General features: G+C 41.1%; 1 pseudogene; it reads left to right on the forward strand.

Annotated features, from left to right (window-relative positions):
- Nucleotides 1–4,398: 4,398 nt before the first annotated feature.
- Nucleotides 4,399–5,565, forward strand: LOC144255106 (dnaJ homolog subfamily B member 6 pseudogene; annotated as a pseudogene).
- Nucleotides 5,566–20,784: the final 15,219 nt, after the last annotated feature.

Consider the following 20,784-nt stretch of genomic DNA (forward strand, 5'->3'; position numbering starts at 1 on the left):
TAGATGTGCTGCCTACCCTCCATACTCCTTGGTATACAGTAAACTATAAACATCCTATGGTTTAAGACACCACTAATTGTTACCTGCAGCTCAATGTACAATGACCAAAACAAATACTTAGAGTTCTCCCAGTGGAAATTCATTCCAAGCTCTAGATCAAAATACCTACAACATTTTCATTCAATTCAATAAGTTGTTGTTGTTGTCGTTGTCAGTACTGTACTGGGAATTGAACCCAGGCCTTCAAATCTGCTAACAAGCTTTTGATGTATATGAATGGGCAAGACAAGCTACAAAACACAGCAGACCACAAAGATGGCTCAGGTGGCCTTTGCCTTCTAGGTTATTACCATGGACAGGTATGAAACTGATCTTAAAATTCATATGGAAATGCATAGAACCCAAAACCATCAAAATAATCTTGAGGGCTGGGGTTGTGGCTCAGCGGTAGAGTGCTCGCCTAGCACAGGCGAGGCCCTGGGTTCGATCCCCAACACCACATAAAAATAAAGATATTGTGTCCAACTACAACTAAAAAATAAATACTTAAAAAAACAATCTTGAATATGGACAAAATTAGAAGGACTTACACTTATCCAAATCAAACCTACTACAAAACTAGTAGCTGTGGTACTGGCATAAAAAAGGACCTAGAGATCATGGAATAGAATTCAAACTCTGTAAATTGATCCATGACCAATTGATTTTGAGCAAGGGTGCCAAGACAATTCAATAAAGAAAGAATAGTCTTTTCAATACATGGTGGTAGGACAATTGGATATCCACAGGCAAAGAATGAAGTTGTACTCTCATACCGTATACAAAAAATAATTCAAATGAACTGGAGATAAACATAATAGCTGATATAGCAGTGTCCCCCTTCCTCAAGGGGGATACAATCCAGGCCCTCCAGTGGATGCCTGAAACCATGGCTAGACCTCCTTTTTTTTTTCCCCGTATATGAACCATACCAACTTTGTGTCTCTTCCATCTTCACTAGCATGTGGCCATATCTTTTGCAGTTTGAGATGTGACAGCAAAACAAGCATCAATTTCTTTTTTCTTCACAATTTCAGTGGAGAAGATTCATTCTTATCATAGATACTTGCAACCTCAGCATACGATATTTTTTCTCTTAATTATAATGTCAAGAGCTTTTATCTTTTCACTTTTAGAAATCATTTTATGGCTTCTCCTTGGCATGTCCCAATTGGCAGAATCCCTACGCCTTGTGTTTTGAGGCCTTAATAAAGTAAAATAAGTGTTACTTGAACGTGAGCACTGAAACCATGACAGTGGATCTGATCATTGAGATGGCTACTCTGTGACTAATGGGAAGGTAGCATGTACGGAGTGTGAACACTAGGCTAAGAGATAATTTGCAAGCCAGGCAGCTGTTCAGAATGGTGTGCAATTTAAAAAGCATGAATTGGAGCAAGGGATGTAAGTAGCTCAGGGAGGAGTACTTGCCTAGTATGCACAAGGCCCTGGGTTTCATCCCCAGCACCACAAGATATTTAAAAATGCATGAATTCTTTACTTCTGTAATTTTCCGTTTAGTGTTTTCAGACTATAGTTGACAGCTGGTGACTGAAACAGAAGAAAGAGAATCTAAGCATAAAAGACTACTGCACTATAAAATTTTTTAAAAGAAATCATAGGTATAAATCCTTATGACCTTGGATAAGATAATAGTTTCTTACATTGAAAGCACCAGCAACTGAAGAAAAAAAAAAATAGAGACCAAGTTTGTAGTAGTTTATTACAGTGGCCATAGGAAAGTGCCCAAGATGAGCAGCATTACCTTATATTTCATGACATTACCACCCCTAGGCCAGCAGGGCCAAAGGGAAGAAGCAGTGTTAGCAGAGGCCCATCTAAAGCCATGGAGAAGGGTCCACCAGACCAGGAGCTGTAGTCCTGGAGGAAAACATCCCTGCTAGGACCACAGTACTAAGCAAAGAGGGAGTAAGGACAGAAATGATCTTACTTTCTGATCTCACTTCCCCACCCTCTCCTTCCCTGCTTTTATGTCCCACTGACTAAGCCAACAGAAAGCAACAGAACCTGCAGGATACACAGTCCATAAGTCAGCCCTTAGGAGAGCAGGGCCAGGATGACTGAGACAGATTTGAGGGAGGAGCGGGGACACATGGAGCATAACCAACACTGCAGGTGTTGGCGTCTACAGCTGGGTATAATAGAAATCCCACTGAAATGCATTAGGCAACATATTTATAATTTTTCTTGTAAAATTACAAGTCTGGAAGTAGGCAGGCCAGGATTTACACATTGATTTAATTGCCTCAACCCAGATGTAGCACATGCCCCTACTGTTCACAGTCCATTTGTCAGATATGGCTACATAACCCCACCTACCTGCAATGCAGCCTAGGAGACTTTTTATGTTTCCCCATCCCTTCTTTATACTGGTAGACTTTCCCACTTTCCACTATAGAGACAAAACAAATGTCAGATATGTACCTCCGTGCCCAGCTTCCCTTATACCTGTGGCATGGAATGGGCACATACTTGCTAAGTATTGGTGACTGCATCATGATCAAAATTGCCATAGGCCAGTGCTTCTCAAACTTTAATATGCATTCACCTCACCTGGGGATTTTGTGAAAAATACAGGCTGATTCAGTAGGGTCTGGGATGGGACCTCTTTCTGCACAGTGGGGATTGAACTCAGGGCCTTGTGCATGCAAGACAAGCACTCTACCAACTGAGCTATATTCCCAACCTATTGCACAGTTCTAACAAGTTTCTAGTTGACACCTATCCTCTGATCATGGACCACAGGTTGAACTACATGACTTAGGAGACACAGAACAATTTAAATATGTTTGCTCAACTCCAAAGGCCAGACTGAGATCTTGCATTATTTTGATGATAATGATGATGATTCACATACTATAAAAATGCATTTTTTTTAATATTTATTTTTTACTTATTGGCAGACACAACATCTTTGTTGGTATGTGGTGCTGAGGATCGAACCCGGGCCACACGCATGCCAGGCGAGCTCGCTACCGCTTGAGCCACATCCCCAGCCCCAAAATTTCATATTTTTAAAGTACACAATTCAGAGGCATTTATTATATTCTCAGAGTTGTGCAACCATCACTACAATCAATTTTAGAACATTTTCTCCACTCCAGAAGAAAGTCTATACCTATTAACAGTCATTCTCCATTCTCCCCTCTCACCCCCAGCACCTGGCAACTGCTAACTTCATTTTTTTTCTACTTATTTGTCTATTTTGGACATCTTGTGTAAGTGAAATCATACAATAGGTTATATTTGTATCTGGATCACTTAGCGCAGTGTTCTCAAGGTTTATTCATGTTGTTAGCTTGCATCAGTATCACATTCTTTTTTCTGGCTAAATATCATTCCATGTGGATATATAATGTGTGGGAGACCCACCTCCCACGTGACCGTGTTAACTCCCCTGCTGGGCAATGTGGCATCAGGCACCCATGCTACTAGACTGCCCCTCTTTTCTAGGGTTTGAGTGACTGTCTTTGTGCCTGGGAGTGGCTTCCTACGGGCCCCATGGGTGGAGTTACACTCACTTGTTCCTTTGTAATATAACCCCTTGCCCTGTTTAGGATAGAATCTTCCATGGAAGTGCCTTGTGTGTGTCCCCTTCTCTTACTGTGCCCTTCGGTGTGGCCTACTCAGATGTCAGTCAACCTGCTGACACTGGACATCATGAAGATAAGAAAAGATAAGCCCCCTGAAACCTGACCCCTTGCCTCATTTGAATAGCTTCTCCTCAATAAAAGGGGTCAGCATGTGCACACATGCTGTGTGTGTGTATGTGTCTCTGTGTGCGCGCTCTCTCTCTCTCTCTCTCTCTCTCTCTCTCTCTCTCCCTCTTCCTGCAGACCCTTAAGGTCAGAGGAGCCATCACAGTGACCCTAAAGAAAAAGGTATTTGTGTCTCTTGTGTGGTTATTTTGTGCAGCCCAGTTAGCCCAGTTCAACTGGAGTGACCCCTGAGCCTTTTAGTTTCGAGAACAGAAACCCGGCAATAATGCCTTTTGTTTATCCATCCATTAGTGATGGGCATTTGGGTTATTTTTGTATTTTTGCTATGAGGGTTAATAGTCAACATTATTCCAGAGTACAGAGGGCCCCTCCCTACTCATGTGCCCCAATCACTTGTTCACTGGAGTTAGCGCTACCCAACCTGTAATGTTGTTTGCCTTTGGCAGAGTGAAGAGCTGCTGTGGAGGCTGCTGCCTGGAGGCTGCTGCCCTCGCCACCAGCACAGCCATGCTGCACAGAGAGCGCCTGTCCTCCCGCCCTGCCCGTACACCACGTCCTGGTGTCACCGCGGGTTGTCCTGGTGTCACCGCGGGTTGACCGGTGAGTCCTTGCTTCCCCAATGTTGAAGAATATCACCAGAGAAGCAGGCCGAGGCAAGGTCAGAGTAGAAATTAGAAGTTTATTAAACGACAGCAGAAAAGACTTCTCCCGGAGAAAGAAGGGGACCCAAGAGATGGAATCCGTGGAAGTGCGGTTGTTTCCCCTTTTTATAGTTCTTTCAGTGATGGAATGTAGGTGGGAAGGCCCGAGGGGTGGGACACAGGTGGGCCAAAGAAGTAATCTGGGCGGAAGGACTTCATTAACACTTCTTTGGGATGGGCTATCTTCAAATCTGCTGGGGCTGTTCAGTAACACTTCTTTGGGATGGACTTTGGGCCTAGGGCTTTCCTTTGGACTTCATTAACATTTCAAGAGTTGCTCAACTTTTCCGGGAATTCATTCTCATGGCCTTCATTTTAGATCTCACTCGATATTAGACCCGATTTACCTAACTACACTGACTGCCTAATTTTAAATCTGGCTTCACTGGGACTTGTTCCAACCATCTGTTAAAACAAGGTGGATTACTATGAAGTTCTAGGCGTGCAGAGACATGCCTCACCCGAGGATATCAAAAAGGCATATCGGAAACTTGCACTAAAGTGGCATCCAGATAAAAATCCTGAGAATAAAGAAGAAGCAGAGAGAAAATTCAAACAAATAGCTGAGGCATATGAGGTGTTATCAGATGCTAAAAAACGGGACATCTATGACAAGTATGGCAAAGAAGGCATAAATGGTGGAGGTGGAGGTGGAAGTCATTTTAACAGTCCGTTTGAGTTTGGCCTCACGTTCCGGAACCCAGATGATGTCTTCAGGGAATTTTTTGGTGGAAGGGACCCATTTTCCTTTGACTTCTTTGAAGACCCATTTGAAGACTTTTTTGGAAACCAAAGAGGTCCCCGAGGAAGCAGAAACCGAGGTGCAGGCTCTTTTTTTCTCCACTTTCAGTGGATTTCCATCATTTGGAGGTGGATTTCCTATATTTGATACAGGATTTACTTCATTTGGGTCACTAGGTCACGGTGGCCTTTCTTCATTCTCTTCTACATCATTTGGTGGCAGCAGGATGGGTAACTTCAAATCTATATCAACTTCTACCAAAATAGTAAATGGGAGAAAAATCACTACAAAAAGAATTGTCGAAAATGGTCAAGAAAGAGTAGAAGTTGAAGAAGACAGTTAAAGTCCTTAAGGATAAATGGTAAGTGAAAGGGTAAAGTTTCTTCTAAACTGGAAAGCTTGAATTAAAATGTAAAAGATTAGGTATTATTAAGTTCCTCTGTTACACCCAGATTCCTGAGATAGTTAAGACAACGCCCTACTGGCCATTAAGCCTAGGGCCCTGTGCAGTTTGTCACAGGGCCCGAACCAATCAGTTTGAATGTGTATCCTGCTTAGGAGTGACCAATCACCCCTGCCCGACCTGTTCCCGCCAATGAATGTGCCAATCACGTCTCAGAGTTGTTGTTCAATTCTCCCGCGCCTCATGATGATTTGTTCTGATGTATGCAAAGCCCACCGCCCTCTCCAGAAAGTGTACTTAAGCTCAGCTTGACCTCTGCTCTGGGCTCTGGGCTGCTCTCCCTTCTTGAGTGAGCATGGAGCCCCAGCACACTAGAATGGATCCCCAATAAATCCCCTTTTGCCAATTGCATGGAGCCAGTCTCTTGTGTGGTCTCTTTCTCCGACTGCTCCTCTGGACCCTAACAGTAGGGAGCAGCTGCTACACTTGGATAACAAGTAATCCAACGCACGCATTTAACAGAAATGTTAACCATTTGAGGATTAACAGGAACGTTTTTTGTTTTTTTTTCAGATTTCAGATGAACTCGACTTTCAGTATAATCGTACCTAATCTAAAGAATTTACAAACAGCTCATTGGAGATCCTATTTGTCATAGACTTTTGAATTTATTGTTGGGACCACACAATAGGGCCATTTTTTTTGTCTTTAAAATTGTTGTAATCTCTGTATGCACTTTGCTTTTTTATTAAACGTAATCCAAGGTGAGCCTTGACTTTGAGTAGTGCTAGGTCAAGATTGTATTCTAACACCAGCATGGAGCTGCTTCCCATTGTGTTGGACATGTGAGCCAAGTCGTGTCAGCCTGCTGGGAGCTAACATTGCCAGGATGAGGCTCCTGTAGAAGTAATCTGTTTTGTTTTGTTTTGTTTTTCTGTATTTAGTAATGAAAGATATTAATGCATTAATGGCAATACATTTCTGGTTTAATATAAATTTAAGGATGTTTACTAGTTGTGCATGAATGCTGGCAACTTAGTAAAGTTTTGACAATTGTTTAATCTAGTAAACTGGGTCTTTGCCATTTGCTTAAAAAGAAAAAAAGAAAATAAATGTGAATGTGTTTGGTACATTAAAAAAAAAAAAAAAAAAGAGCTGCTGTGGAGCAGACTCGACCTGATCCTGGCAGAGGATGGGAAGGGGATCCGTGTCTGAGAAGTGGCTGTGTTGCCCCAGTGAGCCATCATCAGCCTGAGGGGATACATTTTTCTCAGATTTCTATTTCCTCACCACACTGAGTTATGATGCAATTTGGTCATGTAGTATAAAAGTACTAATACCACCTCTTAAAAAATCATTTATTTTGAGATGATTTCAGATTTACAGAAGTTGCAGGGAGAATACAAAGAACTACAGAAACCCGGTTGTGAAGGGCTCCTGGTGCCTCCTCCTCTGCCTAGATTCCTGTGGTCATCACTCCTCGTGTGGGATCCGCTGTCCCTCTGACGCCCTCTCTCCTCACTGTAAGTTCTTCCCAAACAAGGACTGTCCCTGTACAACCACCAGACAACCGTCCCTGTCAGGAAATCACACTCTCAACGCTACCATCCAGTCCTCAGACCCAAGGGTCCACAGCCACCCCCAGGACGTCCCCTGGTCCAATTCCCCTCCTGGAGCACACGCTGCAGAGCTTTCTCTCTCTCCCCTTCACCTGGAGTGTTTCCTGTCTCTCTTGTCTTTCATAACCTTGATGGTATTAGAGAACCATGAAAACCCATCTTGTAGGTTCTTCCTCAACCTAGGTCAATGCAAAACTTCATCATGTCCGGACTTGGACCCTACGTTGCTAGCAGGGATACTACAGAGACCAAGCCCTGGTCTCAGTGCTTCTCAGCAGGGGGCATATGACATCTACCTGCCCCCACCATGGGTCATGCTGGTGTCTGCCAGGTTGCTCCACCATAATGTAGTCATTTTCCCTTGTAATCGGTAAGTATTCTATGGGAAAATACACCAAATTTATTCTAGTATCTTCTACCTTTTTAAATCTTTACTTAGCATCTATTAATATTCGGTCACAAATTACCTTCCATTACGATGATTGCTAAGTGGTGTTTTCTCCGTCATTTCTCATACATCTGTTGACCCTGTGCTGCAAGTAAGAGCTTCCCAATTTACTTAGCTTCATTCAATTGTTTATTCACTCATTTGATTTGTTACTTTTTAATTTTGTTTGTTTGTTTTAACTAGTTGTACATGACAGTAGCATGCATTTATACACTTTGGTATATCGTAGATAGATGGGATATAATTTCTCATTTTTCTGAGTGTACATGTTGCAGAATCATATTGGTCATGTGGTCGCATATACACCTACAATAACAATGTCTGTTTTATTCTACTCTCTTTCCTATCCCCACATCCCCTCCCCTCCTCTCCCATCACTTCCCTCTACCTAATCTAAGGTAACGCTATTCTTCCCTAGTGCCTCCCCCATCGCCTTATTGTGTATTAGTATCCGCATATTAGAGAAAACATTCGACCTTTGGTTTTGTGGGATCAGCTTATTTCACTTATTTCACTCCAACCATTTACTGAAAATCTCATAATTTCACTCTTCTTTAAATCTGAGTAATAGCCCATTGAGTATATATATATATCCACATTTTCTTTATCCATTCATCTATTGAGGGACACGAAGTTGATTCAATTGTGAATTGAACTGCTATAAACACTGATGTGGCTGCATCTCTATAGTACACAGATTTTAAGTCCTTTGGGTATAAACCAAGGAGTGGGATAGCTGGGTCAAATGGTGGTTCCATTCCCAGTTTTCTGAGGAATCTCTATACTGCTTTCCATAGTGGTTGCACCAATTTGCAGTCCCACCAGCAATGTATGAGTGTACCTTTTTCTCCACATCCTTTCCAACATTTATTGTTGCCTGTGTATTGATGATTGCCATTCTGACAGTAGTGAGATGAAATCTTAGAGCAATTTTGATTTGCATTTCTCTATTTGCTAGAAATGTTGAACACTTTTTCATATATTTGTTGATCATTTGTATTTCTTCCTCTATGAAGTGTCTGTTCAGTTCCTTAGCCCATTTATTTATTGGGTTAATTTTTTTTTTTGGTGTTAGGTTTTTTTATTTCTTTTTATGTCCTAGAGATTAATGCTTTATTGGAGGTGCATGTGGTAAAGGTTTCTAGAAGTTTACTTTACCACATGCACCTCCAATAAAGCATTAATCTCTAGGATTAATCTACAGGCTCTCTCCTCATGTTATTAATTGTTTCCTTTGCTGAGAAGAAGCTTTTTAATTGAATCCATTCTATTTATTGATTCTTGATTTTACTTCTTGCACTGTAGGAGTCTTGTGAAGGAAGTCAAATCCTAGGCCGACATGGTGAAGATTTGGGCCTATTTTTTTCTTCTGTTAGGCACAGGATCTCTGTTCTAGTGCCTAAGTCTTTGATCCACTTTGAGTTGATTTTTGTGCAGGGTGAGAGAGGTTTAATTTCATTTTGCTACATATGGATTTCCAGTTTTGCCAGAACCATTTGTTGAATGGTCTATCTTTTCTGCAGTGAATATTTTTGGCACCCTTGTCTAGTATGAGATAACTGTATTTACATGGGTTTATCTCTGTGTCCTCTATTCTGTACCATTGGTCTACAAGTCTATTTTGGTGCCATTCCCATGCCATTTTTGTTACTATAGCCCTGTAGTATAGTTTAAGGTCTGGTATTGTGATGCCTCCTGCTTCACTTTTCTCGCTAAGGATTGCTTTAGCTATTCTGGGTCTCTTATTTTTCCAAATAAATTTCATGATTGCTTTTTTGATTTCTATGAAGAATGCCACTGAGATTTTAATAGAAATTGCATTAAATCTGTATAATGATTTTGGTAGTATGGGCATTTTGACAATATTAATTCTGCCTATCCAGGAGCATGGGAGATCATTCCAACTTCTGAGGTTTTCTTCAATTTCTTTCATTAGTGTTCTATAGTTTTCATTGTAGAGGTCTTTCACCTCTTTTGTTAGATTGGTTCCCAGGTATTTTATTTTATTTTATTTTTTGAGGCTATTGTGAATGGGGTAGTTTTCCTAATTTCTCTTTCAGTGGATTCATCACTGATGTATTGGAATGCATTTATTTATGGGTGTTGATTTTATATCCTGCTACTTGGCTGAATTCATTTATTAGTTCTAGAAGTTTTCTGGTGGAATTTTGTGGATCTTCTAGATATAGAACCATGTCATCAGCAAATAGTGATAGTTTGAGTTCTTCTTTACTTATTTGTATCACTTTAATTTATTTCTTTTGTCTAATTGCTCTGGCTAGAGTTTCAAGGATAATGTTAAATAGAGGTGGTGAAAGAGGACATCCTTGTCTTGTTCCAGTTTTTAGTGAGAAGGCTTTCAATTTTTCTCCATTTACAATAATGCTGGCCTTGGTTTAGCATAGATAGCTTTTACAATGTTGAAGTATGTTCCTACTATTCCTAGTTTTTTTAGTGTTTGAACATGAAAGTGTACTATATTTTGTTAAATGCTTTTTCCTGCATCTATTGAAATGGTTACATGATTTTTATTTTTAAGCCTATTAATATGATACATTACATTTGTTGATTTCTGTATGTTGAACCAACTCTGCATCCCTGGGATGAATCCCACTTGATCTTGGTGCACTATCTTTTTAATATGTTTTTAATGCAATTTTTCAGGCTTTTATTGAGAATTTTTGCATCTATGTTCATCAGGGATATTGGTCTGAAGTTTTCTTTCCTTTGTGTGTGTCTGGTTTTGATATCAGGGTGATATTAGCCTTATAGAATAAGTTTGGAAGGGTTTCTTCCTTTTCTATTTCATGGAATAATTTGAGGAGTATTGGTGTTAATTCCTCTTTGAAAGTCTTGTAGAACTTGGCTGAGAATCCATCTGGTCCTGGGCTTTTCTTGGCTGGTAGGCTTTTGATGGCGTTTTCTATTTCATTACTTGAGATTGACCTGTTTAAATCATGTATGACCTCCTCATTCAGTTTGGGTAGGTCATATGTCTCTAGAAATTTGTCAATGTCTTTGATATTTTCAATTTTATTAGAGTATAAATTTTCAAAATAGTTTCTAATTATCTTCTGTATTTCAGCTATGTCCATTGTGATATTTCCTTTTCATCTTCTATTTTAGTAATTTGAGTTTTCTCTCTAATTCGTTTCATTAGCGTGGTTAGGGGTTTATCTGTTTTATTTATTTTTTTCAAAGAACCAACTTTTTGTTTTGTCAATTTTTTCATTTGTTCCTTTTGTTTTTATTTCATTAATTTCAGCTCTGATTTTAATTATTTCCTCTCTTCTACTGCTTTTGGTGTTGATTTGTTCTTCTTTTTCTAGGGCTTTGAGATGTAGGGTTGGGTAACTTATCTGTTGACTTTTTATTCTTTTAATGAATGCACTCAATGCAATAAATTCCTCTTAGTACTGCCTTCCGAGTGTCCCAGAGATTTTGATCTGTTGCATCAGTGTTCTCATTTACCTCTAAGAATTGTTTTTATTTCATCCTTGATTTCTTCTATTATCCATTCATCATTCGATTGTGTATTATTTAGTCCCCTTTTGTTATAGTAGCTTCTATTTTTTATTTTATCATTGATTTCTAATTTTGTACCATTGTGGTCTTGATAGAATGCAGGATATTATCTCTGTTTGTTGTTGTTGTTTGTTTGTGGGTTTTTTTTTTTTTTTTTGTATTTACTAAGAGTTGCTTTGTGGCATAAGATATGGTCTATTTTAGAGAAGGAGCCATGTGCTACTGAGAAGAAAGTATATTTGCTCGTTGATGGATGAAATATTCTATATATGTCTGTTAAGTCTAAATTGTCAAGTCTGATTGGATTATTAGTTCTACAGTTTCCTTATTTTGTTCTTGTTTGGAAGATCTGTCCAGTAGTGGGGGAGGTGTGTTAAAGTCACCCAGTATTATTGTATTGTGGCCTATTTGACTCTTGAAACTGAGAAGGGTTGGTTTGATGTACAAAGATGCTCCATTGTTTGGGGCATAAATGTTTATAATTGTTATATCCTGCTTATATATACTTCCCTTAAGAAGTATGAGATGTCCTTCTTTGTCTCTTCTGATGAACTTTGGTTTGAAGTCTACTTTATCTGAGATGGGGATGGAGACCCCTGCTGGTTTACGCATCCATGTGAGTGATAAGGTTTTTCCCATCCTTTCACCTTCAGCCTGTGGATGCCTTTGCCCCTGAAGGTGAGTCTCTTGAAGACACCATATTGTTGGGTCTTGCTTTTTAATCCAATATGCCAGTCTGTCTTTTGATTGATGAGTTTAGGCTGTTAACATTCAAGGTTATTATTGAGATATGATTTGAATTTCCTGCCATTTTGATTTATTTCTGGTTTTTGATTTATCTTAGTTTCTCATTTAGTTGAATGTCCCTTTAGTGTAGATCCTCCCGTTGCTGGTTTTCACTTTTTTTTTTTTCCACTTTATCCTCATGGAATATTTTGTTGAGAATGCTCTGTAGTGTCGGCTTTCTAATTGTGAATTCTTTTAATTTTTGTTTATCATGGAATGTTTTATTTCATCTTCAAATCTGAGACTTAATTTTGCTGGATATAAAATTCTTGGTTGGCATCAGTTTTCTTTCAAAGCTTGAAATATATTATTCTAGGACCTCCTAGATTTTAGGGTCTGGGTTGAGAAATCAGTTGAGACCCGAATTGTTTTCCCCTATATGTTATTTGATTTTTTTTTTCTCTCACAGCCTTTAAGACTTTATCTTTATTCTCTGTGTTAGTCATTCTCATTATAACATGTCTTGGTGTGGGTCTGCTGTAATTTTGTACATTTGGGGTTCTGTAAGCCTCTTGCATTTGATTTTCCATTCCATTCTTTAGGTTTGAGAAATTTTCTGCTATTATATCATTAAAAAGATTATGCATTTCTTTGGTTTGTATTTCTGTTCCTTCATCTATTCTGCTAACTCTTAAATTTGGTCTTTTCATGTTATCCCATAATTCTTGCATGTTCTGTTCATGGTTTCTTACCATCTTCTCCACGTGTTCAACTCTACTTTGAAGATTATATATATATTGTCTTCATTGTCTGAAGTTCTGTCTTCCAACTGGTCTAGTCTGTTGGTCTAGTCTTTCTGTTGAATTTATAATCTGGTTTACTAATTCCTTCATTTTGAGGATTTCTGCTTATTTTTTTTCCACAATCTCTGGCACTTTATTGAAGTGATCTTTCACTCCCTATATTTTTTTCTTTGATTTCACTCCTTATACTATCCTTTACTTCACATATCATTTTAACTGTCTACAATCTGAGCTCCTTCCTGGACATTTCTTCTACTGTGTTATCAAGTGGCTTCTGTTGTTGAAACATCTTGGTTTGTCTGGGGTACTTTATTCCCTTGTTTTTTCATGTTGTTAGTGTGTTTTCCCATCTAAAAGTATGGATCTAAGGCAGGATAAATTTTACCCTGCAGACATATAGTGTCCCTGAAGGTTTCCCGTGCTTCACCTTTACTGGTGAGACCCATATTAATAGCACCCAATGTACGCAATATATAGCCTTAAACCTAATAGCTCCCACTAAGGTGTCTACTGCTTTCTCACTTTAAACCAAAATGATGAGTTCAATAACCATCTATAGTTCAAACAGAATATTTGTTAAAATGATTTACAATTTCAAGTGGTGGAAGAAAGAACAGAGTAGTATAGTATGCAATATTCATGAAGGAGGAGGAAAGAAGCTAGAAGTAAAATTTCACAGGAAGAGTGGAAGAGGAGCCAAAGAAAATTCAAGAAAATAGACAAGAGAGCAGAAGAATATGAACAAAAAGAAAAAGTTAAAGACATCAGAATACAACAAAAATACAAAACACTATTCATATATCATTGTCCTCCACACAATGGTGCATAAGAAATCCTGTTCCAGGGCTGGGGTTATGGCTCAGCGATAGAGCACTCACCTCATACATGCGAGGCCCTGGGTTCAATCCTTAGCACCAATAAAAATAAATAAATAACTAAAATAAAGTTATTGTGTACAACTACAAAAATACTTAAAAAAAAAAAAAAGAAATCTTGTTCCAAATATGGTAGAGAGATCAGTGAATCAAAAAACAAAAGAAAATAAATCTTGCTGGAAAGTCAAACTGTCTCTGTCAGTGTTCAACAGTTTCTCAGTCCTGTCTCTGACATCTCTCAGGATCACCTGACCCAAGTCAGCCCTTGCAGACCCAGTCTCTATCCCACTGACCTGTGGAGGCTGCAGCTGTGGGGGCAGCGTCACCAGGAGATCTCCAGGGGTCAGCGGCAGTGTTGGCTTCAGTTGCATCCGGGCAGCGGTTTCTTCTGTGGCAGCAGCAATGGTGGCAGCAGTGCATGCGGCAGTTGACTGACAGGAGACTTCTGGTTCAGAGACTCGAGGTAACCAAGGCTGTTCCCAGAGAAGAGACCTCCGGGCACCGCAGCAGCTTCTGCACCAGCGGTGTGTGTGCAGAGGCCTGATTTCTTACTGTAATGATTTACAGTGATGCCTAAACTGCTCCAGATTTGATCAGTGGGATCCCTTCCAAGTGTTCACTCTGTCCTTTTAACGTAGACTTTTCACCCTTTGACCGCTTCCTTACTTTTCTGTGTGAGAAATAGAAAGCCTGGTGGTTCATTTTCACAACCTAGTATTCTCAGCCTTTATTGGATCCAATTGTAGCCCTTTTGCCCACCCTAATTCTAAAATTAGCCAATCTCCATAGATTATAACCCAAACTCCTCCAATCACAGTGAAGGGCAGTGCTGCTGTTAGGTTGGAGATATAAGCAGGGGGTCTCCACCCAGGCCCCCTTGCTAGCCTGGAACCTGTAGCATGTCCTTCCCACCTACTTTAGAGCACGCGTTTGATTTCTCGCAGCACCTCTTATTTCTGCACATGGACACTTGTGCTTTCCTTGCCTCGCCTCGGATCGGTCACATCTCCAAGAGTGCTCATTTCTTTGAGAGGAGAGTGGATTTTGAAACCAAGATCTGAGGCTCCGTGTGCTCCTTAATTCTGGGATATTATTACTTCTAAACCTTTCCCAGGAAACAGGGAAATCATGAGTAAGACATACTTACACACATATAAACACACATGTGCTTGTTTTATATTTTTATATTGATAGATGACTTTAAAACACACGTCCTCCCCAACATTTCCAATTCTAATCCAGTACCACTGGTTTTTTTCTTCTCTGTAATGGCTAATTTTATTGTCAGTAAATGTATTTATGGTTAGTTTTTTCTAAAGTGCTGACTTTACTGGGTCAGGAAGTCAGTGAAAACATTATTTCTGGGTGTGTCTTGATGGTGTTTCTAGACTAGTATTTGAATCAGAGAACTGAATAAAGATTTGCCTTCACCAAGCAGGTGGACATCATTGAGAGCCTGTCAAATTGGACAAAAAAGCAGAGAAATGGAGAATCTTCTCTTTCATCTTGAGCCAGGACATCTGCCCTTAGACACTGAAGGCCTTATGCCCCCCACCACCTCCCAGTTCTCAGGCCTCTGACCTTAACTAGGAGTTACACCATCAGTTTCCCTGGCTCTAAGGGCTTCAGCTCATACTGAATTTGTTCTCCAGACCACATACTGTGGTACTTCTCAGCTCCATACCTGATAAGCCAAAGTGCATACTAAGTTTATAACACAGACACAGAGAGATATCCCATTGATTCTGTTTCTCTGGAAAACTCTTTCCATGTTTCTAACATCTTTTTCAACAGTGGGAAGCCTGGTTTCCGTTAGCATCAGTGTGATGTAGTTCCTTATTTGCCTAATCCCCCATATGTAAACAGTCTTCCCTGCAGGCTGGGCCTGGGCTTTCACTTAGCTGCAATTGCTGATGAATCACTCTTAGCATTTCCTTTGTGTCTCTAACATCTAATACCTTAATGCTACACATCTCCTTCACTGAATTACCGTCTGAGCTGACCATCAGTGAAAGATTCTTTTTCTTTTCCTCTCTCTCTCTCTCTCTCTCTCTCTCTCTCTCTCTCTCTGTGTGTGTGTACACTTGTGCATGCATGTGCAAGCTAGGGATCAAACCCGAGCCTCAAGCATGCTAGGTATTATAGTTTGATCTGGAATGTCCCCCACAGGCTTTGTCCCCAATGCAGCAGTGTTCAGAAGTGGGTCTTTGGAGAAGACCTCATGGTCAGATCATAAGGGCTCTGACCTCATCAGGGGATTAATGTATTGACAGACTCACATTAATGTGATGACATTATTTGGGAAGAGGTAGAAACTGTAAGAAGTGGGTCACTGAGGGTGTGCCTTGTCCCTGGTGCACATCTCCCCCCAGCCCCCACATCCATCTCTCTCCCTCTCTCCCTGCCTCTTCCTCTCCCCACCCCTTCCTGGCTGCCATGAAGCAAGCCACTTTGTTCCACCATAGCCTCAGAACCATGATGTTCTGTTCCAACATAGAACCCAGAATTAGCAGAGCCAAGTGACCATGGACTGAAACTGCTAAAACTGTGAGCTAAAATAAACCTTTCCTCCTCTATGCTGATTTCCTCAGGCATTTTATCACAGTGCTGGAGAGCTCATTGATACTCCAGGTAAGCAGTCCACCACTGAGCTGCAGCCCAGCCCCAGTGAAATTTTTAACAGTTGTACTAGACACCCTGTACCAGGAAAATCTGTTGCAGCAATGACTAGTAATGATATCCTCATCCTCAGCCAGATGACAGGCGATCCAGCTCCAAAATCCCACCCAACTTCTTTTTTGTTTTTGTTTGAGACCACCTCTGTACCAGCCATTGCGGGTGGACTCTGGACTCCGAAACAGGTTGATATGCAGGAGTTTCCTTAGGATTTGCTGTCGCAGAAGAAAAGGGAGCAGGATTGGGCACGGGAGGAAGTTGGGCTTCACACCACACATTTTTCTTCAGTGGAGTCAACCCTCAAAGGACGCCATTGGCTGGCGGCATTTCCTGCAGCTGGAGGATGAGCTCTTTCTTACCTGGACGGTGTGTCACAGGCTCCACCACAACACGGTGAAGACGGTTGTTAGCTTTTATTTCATGGTTTAAAGAAATCCATCGTCAACTTTTCCAACCTCTTCATCCACCCCCCTATTCTGCTGAAGCCCGCTTTTTGTTTGGGAGATCAGCAACTCAGGGCCACTCCCTGCCCACTTCAGCTCAGATGCCACCCCAGCCTCCCTGCACAGTTGTCCCCCGCGGGCTGCCCTGTTCTGCCCCTCTCTGCTAAACTGACTGCTTCTGCTCATGCAGAGATGCGGATTCCACCTGGCTTCTTTCCTGCTCCAGCTTTGCTAAGTTTCTTCCTTAGAGGAGATATAAAGGAGGCCACGTTTTAAAAGTCTTTAAAGAGGGGCTGGGGATGTGACTCAAGCGGCAGCGCGCTCGCCTGGCATGCATGCGGCCCGGGTTGGATCCTCAGCACCACATACCAACAAAGATGTTGTGTCCGCCCAAAAATAAAAAATAAATATGAAAATTCTTTCTCTTCTCCCTCTCTCTCTTTAAAATAAATAAATAAATAAATAAATGTTCTCATTTAAAAATAAATAAATAAAAGTCTACTCCTCCATTTGGTCGGCCGTTTCACCAGATTTTGAGTTGAAAATACAGAAATTTAAATACATTGCTCCCATGTCTACCTGAAACAACATCTGATTCAACGTTCACTCAGCAGATAGTCCAGGAGCACCTGAAGCACTGGATACAATGGTGAATAAGAGAGGGTCTCCACTCTCACGAGAAAACAGATAATGAACAAGAGAGAGAAAACTCAGGGCTGGGGTGGTAGCTCAGTGGTAGGGCACCTGCCTAGCAGGTGCAAGGCACTGGGTTCGATTCTCAGCACCGCATAAAAATATAAAATAAAGGTCTATTGACAACTAAAAAATATTTTTTAAAAACCCTCAGGAACATATGAGTGGATAATTATAAGTGTAGTGAAGGATTTCAATAAGGCTAAGTGGATAGGTGCTGACCGGGAGTTGCTATTTTTGACGTGATGGGCACCGGCCCCTTTTCTGAAGAGGTAACATTTGAGATAAGGCTTGATTTGTGAGGAGGAGTGAGTCATGCAGAGATGCAGGGAAATCACATTCTAATCAAAAGCAATACAAAGAGAAGTCTTTGAGGTTAAAAAAGAGTCTGGCACAATCAGGAAACTTCAGGAAGGCTCATGTGGCTGGAGTAGGGTACATAACAGAACTGACCGGGGGGAATAAATCTGCTTCTGATTCCCAGTACTTTGTAAGTGTGGAGGAGAAACTTTCCCTCTACCTTTAGGTACAGTGGGTGGGGGCCTGTGAATTAAACTGATAAAAGCTGACCAGGAAAAGAGGTTCTGATTTTATGAATTTTTAATTTCACACCCAGAGACCTCATAGAAATAAGTCAATACCCCAAAGAGCACTGGGATTGAGACTCACCTGCCATCCTACTAGGGGAAAGGGACAGGGAAAAAGCCACTTGCGGGGAGCCAGTGAATTTCAGGAAGGATAAATGGGCCTCGGGAAAATCCAGGGGAGAAGCAGGGTTTGTGAAAGGTCGGTCTGGGTGCAGGCTTCCCGTCTCCTCTCCTGTGACAAAAGTCAGTCTTCCCTGTTGGCCAAAGTCCCCAGCAGGGGATGTATGACAGGTGAGTTCTATTTTGGAGGCTCTGCTTTTCAGTCGATGAGGGGAACTCGGAGAAAGTCATTTCTGTTGCTTCTCCAATGTCTTCAGGCCAGGACCCTCTTTATGCCACTCTGGTTCACTGCGGGTCCCTCAGGAAAGTGGCCTGTTTTGTTTTCTGCAGACACTTGGGAGAAGTGGTGGCCAGAGACACTCTTCCTCATGAGACGTGGCATCTTTCTTCCTCCCTTCTAACCCAGGCCCTGGACTGCTGACCAAGGGCACACGGAGGGAGTGCCACTGGGCCTGTGTCTGGACCGAAGAGATAGGCCGCACCTGCTCGTTGTCTGTTGGCAGATTTACTCTGCTCCCTCCTTTTGCCGGTGTTTCTGGTCTGCAGCTCCTTCCACCTCTCTCACCTGACCCCAGGCTGAGGTTCCTCTGTCCCTCTTCCTTCATTACCAGGCCACCATCCACCCACAAGGTCCACACCTCCGGAAACCTCTCATCAGCAGATGTGCCCTCTCCAATTTGTCTCCACATACTTTTGAAAAATTTTCTTTGCTACCACTTTAATGAACTCTCTTGAAGGAAAAAAGTGAAATGTGTGTCTTTTGTCTGCTTTGATTTATTTTTTATTGTTTATGCAAATAATGACATTTGCAAAGTATTGTGTCCATCTACAAATAAAATATTTTTTTTAAAAAAAGAAATAAATGACAAGTACCATTATTTTTTTAAATATTTTTTGTTGCCAATGGATCTCTATTTATATGCGGCACTGAGAATCGAACCCAGTGCCTCAAATATGTTAGGCAAGTGCTCTACCACTGAGCCACAACCCCAGCCCCCATTTTTTCTCACCCAGAAATCAGTCACAATGTCATTGTCATGGATTCTAAAGTCTTGTTAATGCCTCTTCCCGACCTGATCACACTGATCTTTGGCTCTAAATTGAGATCAGAGCAGAGAAGCAGAGAAGACATCTTGGTTTACCAGGAGAAACAACCTACAAGAAGAGGGAAAGAAACCGAGTTAAAGTGACCCCCTCTCGCGGGAGGCCTAACTTTACCTACACAAGTAGCAACATCTGCCAATATGGGGCAAGCCTCCCAGAAACATCGTGGATGAGAACAGCAGGAAACTCCATCAGGTGCCCTTGGGTCCTCCCACGTCTCTGGATCTACCACAGCTTCAAGGTTGGGAAGGGGCAGGAGTGAGGAGGTGGTTCTTTCCCTCTGACCCTCCTGTGCGAGCTTTGAAGACTCGGAAGGCTTCCAGACTTCAGGTTCCCCGTCTGTGAAATGACTCTGCTGGATTACAGACTGAGCTTCACTCCAGTACTGCAATCTGCAGAAGGAGTCAACATTTTCCAGCTCATATGTGGCATTTAAATTTGGTTGGACGCCTTGTTGGACCAGCCATCTTTAGGGTCCTTTCAACACTTCCGTTTCCTCAAAGTTCAGGTTTGACCCCTACTTTTATTTTTTTTTCCACGTTTTTTATTGGTACATTGTAGTTGTACACGAAGGTGGGATTTGTTGTCACATATTTGTACATGCACACATATAGCAATATAATTTGGCCAGTGTCACTCCTTAGCACTCCCCGCCTCCCACCCTTGGTCCCTTTCCTTTATTGCTCTCCCTTTGATTTTCATGAGATCTCCCCACCTTGCATCACCCTTTCCCTCTCTAATTTCCACATATGAGAGAAAATATAGGACCCTTCACCTTCTGAGTTTGACTGATTTCACTTAACATGATGGTTTCTAGTTTCATCCATTTCCCTACAAATGACATGATTTCACTTTTCTTTATGACTGAATAAAACTCCATTGTGAACATATGCCGCATTTTCTTCATCCATTCATCTGTTGATGGACACCTAGACTGGTTCTATAGTTTGGCTTTGTGAATTGTGCTGCTGTAAACATGGGTACGCAGGTGTCACTGGAGTGTGGTGACTTTAGTTCTTCAGGGTGAATACCAAGGAGTGGTACAGCTGGGTCCTATGGTGGTTCCATGTCTGGTCTTTTGAGGAAGCTCCATACTGATTTCCATAGTGGTTATACTAAATCACAGTCCCACCAACAGTGTAAAAGTGCTCCTTTCTCTCCACATCCTTCCCAGCATTATGTATGGAAATAATGACCTTTCAACATTTTTTTTTAATAAATCCACCTGTTTACTGTCATAGCAAACATTGCTTTGAATTTGTTTTCCTCCCAGGACTTTAAAATAATAATCAAAGTCCTTTGCTTTGCCTGGAAATGTTTTTCCTTTCTGTGTCCTCCTACATATGCTAGTAATTTTCAGCAAAGTTGTGTTTATGTGAGTTTGAATTGGACAGATATGAAATAAGAAATTTAATTCAATCTAATTTTATGAGCAAACTTGGAAGTATTTCATATCTTCCCAAATTTAAAAAAGGTTTTAAAAATTAATGTGATTACTTAATTAATGTGTAGGTCAGGAGTCATCAAACTTGCAGGCAAA

The sequence above is a fragment of the Urocitellus parryii genome, chromosome 5 (assembly GCF_045843805.1).
Source record: "Urocitellus parryii isolate mUroPar1 chromosome 5, mUroPar1.hap1, whole genome shotgun sequence".
Taxonomy (NCBI): Eukaryota; Metazoa; Chordata; class Mammalia; order Rodentia; family Sciuridae; genus Urocitellus; species Urocitellus parryii.